At 62.6% G+C, this 5,000-nt stretch overlaps 1 pseudogene; it reads left to right on the top strand.

Moving 5' to 3' along the window:
- Positions 1 to 5,000, top strand: part of LOC124568202 — a 7,966-nt pseudogene that overhangs the window by 549 nt on the left and 2,417 nt on the right.

The raw sequence follows: 5,000 nt of genomic DNA, 5'->3' as shown, positions 1-5,000 counted from the left end.
TCCGGTTGCCTTTCCACTCGCCGCGGGGTGGGGCCGTTCCGGTGTGCGGTGGGCCGCACTTCTCCCCTAGTAGGACGTCGCGACCCGCTGGGTGCCGGCCTACGGCCCGGGTGCGCAGCCTGTCCTTCCGCGGGCCTCGGTTCGCGTCTGTTGGGCAGAGCCCCGGTGTCCTGGCTGGCTGCCCGGCGGTATATCTGGAGGAGTCGATTCGCCCCTTTGGGCGCTCGGGCTCCCGGCAAGCGCGCGCGGTTCTTCCCGGATGACGGACCTACCTGGCCCGGCCCCGGACCCGCGCCGCTGTTGGCTCGGGATGCTCTCGGGCGGAATAATCGCTCCCGTCAGCGGCGCTTCAGCTTTGGACAATTTCACGACCCGTCTTGAAACACGGACCAAGGAGTCTAACATGTGCGCGAGTCATTGGGCTGTACGAAACCTAAAGGCGTAATGAAAGTGAAGGTCTCGCCTTGCGCGGGCCGAGGGAGGATGGGGCTTCCCCGCCCTTCACGGGGCGGCGGCCTCCGCACTCCCGGGGCGTCTCGTCCTCATTGCGAGGTGAGGCGCACCTAGAGCGTACACGTTGGGACCCGAAAGATGGTGAACTATGCCTGGCCAGGACGAAGTCAGGGGAAACCCTGATGGAGGTCCGTAGCGATTCTGACGTGCAAATCGATCGTCGGAGCTGGGTATAGGGGCGAAAGACTAATCGAACCATCTAGTAGCTGGTTCCCTCCGAAGTTTCCCTCAGGATAGCTGGTGCTCGTACGAGTCTCATCCGGTAAAGCGAATGATTAGAGGCCTTGGGGCCGAAACGACCTCAACCTATTCTCAAACTTTAAATGGGTGAGATCTCCGGCTTGCTTGATATGCTGAAGCCGCGAGCAAACGACTCGGATCGGAGTGCCAAGTGGGCCACTTTTGGTAAGCAGAACTGGCGCTGTGGGATGAACCAAACGCCGAGTTAAGGCGCCCGAATCGACGCTCATGGGAAACCATGAAAGGCGTTGGTTGCTTAAGACAGCAGGACGGTGGCCATGGAAGTCGGAATCCGCTAAGGAGTGTGTAACAACTCACCTGCCGAAGCAACTAGCCCTGAAAATGGATGGCGCTGAAGCGTCGTGCCTATACTCGGCCGTCAGTCTGGCAGTCATGGCCGGTCCTTGCGGCCGGCCGCGAAGCCCTGACGAGTAGGAGGGTCGCGGCGGTGGGCGCAGAAGGGTCTGGGCGTGAGCCTGCCTGGAGCCGCCGTCGGTGCAGATCTTGGTGGTAGTAGCAAATACTCCAGCGAGGCCCTGGAGGGCTGACGCGGAGAAGGGTTTCGTGTGAACAGCCGTTGCACACGAGTCAGTCGATCCTAAGCCCTAGGAGAAATCCGATGTTGATGGGGGCCGTCATAGCATGATGCACTTTGTGCTGGCCCCCGTTGGGCGAAAGGGAATCCGGTTCCTATTCCGGAACCCGGCAGCGGAACCGATACAAGTCGGGCCCCTCTTTTAGAGATGCTCGTCGGGGTAACCCAAAAGGACCCGGAGACGCCGTCGGGAGATCGGGGAAGAGTTTTCTTTTCTGCATGAGCGTTCGAGTTCCCTGGAATCCTCTAGCAGGGAGATAGGGTTTGGAACGCGAAGAGCACCGCAGTTGCGGCGGTGTCCCGATCTTCCCCTCGGACCTTGAAAATCCGGGAGAGGGCCACGTGGAGGTGTCGCGCCGGTTCGTACCCATATCCGCAGCAGGTCTCCAAGGTGAAGAGCCTCTAGTCGATAGAATAATGTAGGTAAGGGAAGTCGGCAAATTGGATCCGTAACTTCGGGATAAGGATTGGCTCTGAGGATCGGGGCGTGTCGGGCTTGGTCGGGAAGTGGGTCAGCGCTAACGTGCCGGGCCTGGGCGAGGTGAGTGCCGTAGGGGTGCCGGTAAGTGCGGGCGTTTAGCGCGGGCGTGGTCTGCTCTCGCCGTTGGTTGGCCTCGTGCTGGCCGGCGGTGCAGGATGCGCGCGCCTGCGCGGCGTTCGCGCCCCGGTGCTTCAACCTGCGTGCAGGATCCGAGCTCGGTCCCGTGCCTTGGCCTCCCACGGATCTTCCTTGCTGCGAGGCCGCGTCCGCCTTAGCGTGCTCCTCCGGGGGCGCGCGGGTGCGCGGATTCTCTTCGGCCGCCATTCAACGATCAACTCAGAACTGGCACGGACTGGGGGAATCCGACTGTCTAATTAAAACAAAGCATTGCGATGGCCCTAGCGGGTGTTGACGCAATGTGATTTCTGCCCAGTGCTCTGAATGTCAACGTGAAGAAATTCAAGCAAGCGCGGGTAAACGGCGGGAGTAACTATGACTCTCTTAAGGTGGCCAAGTGGCGGTGGTGTGGCTGCATCCGGACTTGGCTTCTCGAAGTGCGGTCTTGATGTAGTCGTGCTGCTGCTGCGAGGTGCCTTCCTTGGGTTATAGTTACAGGGAGAGTGATGCGCAATACATGGGCCTAGCCCTCTTAGCCTCTCCTCTCCTGCAGTCTTCTCCCCTTCTCGTGGGCCCGCTGATTTCGCAGAGTGGAAGACCGCACCAGGGGCTTGGGGGGGTTACCAGCCCCCCCTCGCACTATCCCTTTTTTTTAGTTGGGGGCAGTAAGCAGAGAATAAGTGGTGGCCCTTCCGCTGAAGGTGCCACCCCAACTCCCCCAGCACCTAGCCGGCCAACCGGCCGTGCCGAAAATCTTGTAACTTTTGCAGCTATGTATACCTGTAGTGAGTGCCACCGCAGCTTTACAACCAAGAACGGTCTCGGGGTCCATCGCCGCCGCCAACATCTTGCGGCCGCCAACGCGGAGATCGTCACGGAGAGGCATCGCGCGAGGTGGACGGAGGAAGAAGTCCTGTCGCTCGCCAAGGCAGAGGCCGAACTGTTCCTCGAGAGGGACGCCCGGTTCTTCTTTGTAAATCAAGAGCTCATCAGGATGTTCCCCGACCGAACGCTTGAGGCAATCAAGTGCCGACGGCGGCAAGCTGCCCACAAGCAGCTTGTCCGCCAATTCATGGAGGCGCTTGAGATCGGTCGGGGGGAAGAGCCGGCGTCCCGCCGGGGAGCGGCGAGCCCGCTGCCTGACGCGGGCGAGGCCGCTGCGCCGCCCGTCGACGCAGCCGAGGACTTCGCGGCCGACACCACCGGGCCGCCGCCGGAGGGGCCGACTGACGCCGCCATCTGGGAGCATCTGGCGGGGCTACCCGCTTCCGCCCAGCGTTTCTCTGCCCTGGATCGTGTCATCGGTCTGGGGCGGGGCACGCCGCCCGATGTCATCCTGGGCATGCTCCCGGATGCCCTTGCGTCGGTCGGGTCCAGAGGGGAGAGATCGATCACCAGGACACAGCGGCCGCGCCAACCATCGAAGCGGCCGCCTGCCGCGCCGCCGACGCAGAAGCGCAAGTGGCGCCGCTGGGAGTACGCGAGAACGCAGGATGCCTTCCGACGGTCGCGTGCGCGTTGCGTGCGCGGCCTCTTGGATGGCACCCTGCTCCAGCCGCCACCTGCCATCCCTGGTCTGCTGGACTTCTGGGCGGACCTCTTCACCAAGAAGCCCATCTCCACCGCGGGCTTCATTCGTGACCGCCTCCTCCCGCACTCAGAGCCTGTCGCTCTCGAGTGCATATGGGGGCCGGTCACACATGAGGAGGTCGCCGCCGCGTTGCCGCCCAGGGGATCAGCAGCCGGGCCGGACGGCCTTACCCCAGCGGAGTTGCGGCGTCTGCCGCACGAAGTCCTGGTGAAAGTGATGAATCTCTTCCTTCTGGCCCGCGCCCTTCCGGAACGCCTGCTTCGCGCGCGGACGTCCCTTCTCCCGAAAACGGCTGCACCAACATCCCCCGCTGACTTTCGCCCCATTACGGTCTGCTCGGTGTTGGCGCGGACCTTCCACAAGGTTCTCGCGTCACGCCTGATGCGCGCTTGTGCTGTGGACGAACGTCAGCGGGCATTCATCCCTCGGGATGGGATGTTGGAAAATACCTTCATCTTGGACACTGCTCTCACCGACGCAGTTCGCTCCTGCCGCTCTGTCTTTGTGGCATCGATCGACGTATCTAAGGCATTCGATTCGGTAGATCATGCTGCCCTTCGCCCCGTGCTGAAGGCGCATGGCCTGCCGGATTGCTTTGTCGAGTATGTCGAGCGGTGCTACGAGGGCAGCACGACAGTGATAGCGGACGGCGCCGGCGTGGGCGTGTCTGTGCAGCCAGCACGGGGCGTTCGCCAGGGCGATCCCCTCTCCCCCCTCCTGTTCAACTTTGCGGTGGACTACGTTTTAGGCCAACTGCCCTCCCACATCGGAGCTCGGATCCTCGGTCGCAGAGTCAACGCTGCGGCCTTTGCAGATGACGTCTTGCTGTTTGCAGCGACCCCGAGGGGCTTGCAGTCCCTCATCGACGCAGCTACCGCAGCCCTCGCCCACCTGGGGCTGCAGATCAACGCCCGGAAGTGTTTCACCCTCGCCTTAGTCGCGTCAGGGCGCGAGAAGAAGGTGAAGGTGGACAGCAATGTCACCTTCACAGCAGGCAATACCACCATGCCTGCCCTGCGTGTGGGTGAAACCTTCCGGTACCTGGGGCTGCAATTTTCCACGGCGGGTCGCTGTGTCTTCAATCCACGTAGCCACCTGGTGGAGCAGCTTGACGTCATCTCCCGAGCTCCGCTGAAGCCGCAACAGCGCCTCCACGCTCTCACCAACGTACTTCTCCCTGGCCTGTACCACGGGCTGGCCCTCAGCCGCACCCGGGTGGGTGCATTGAAGTCGGCCGACGTTACCATCCGGGCCGCCGTCAGGAGATGGTTCCGCCTTCCGGCGGACACCCCCCTGGGATACTTCCACGCTCCTGTTGCCCAGGGGGGCCTCGGCATTCCATCTTGCCGATGGATGGGTCCGACCCTCCGTCGGTCCCGTCTCCTGGCGCTGAAGAAGATAGGGCCAGCCTGCGACGGTGTAGGCATGGATGAGGTACAGCGTGAGATCGAGGTGCTGGAGCG

This window comes from Schistocerca americana, unplaced genomic scaffold (assembly GCF_021461395.2).
Source record: "Schistocerca americana isolate TAMUIC-IGC-003095 unplaced genomic scaffold, iqSchAmer2.1 HiC_scaffold_1453, whole genome shotgun sequence".
NCBI classification, from domain to species: domain Eukaryota; kingdom Metazoa; phylum Arthropoda; class Insecta; order Orthoptera; family Acrididae; genus Schistocerca; species Schistocerca americana.
The sequence above is the reverse complement of the archived record's forward strand: the minus strand, read 5'-3'. Positions and strand labels throughout refer to the sequence as shown.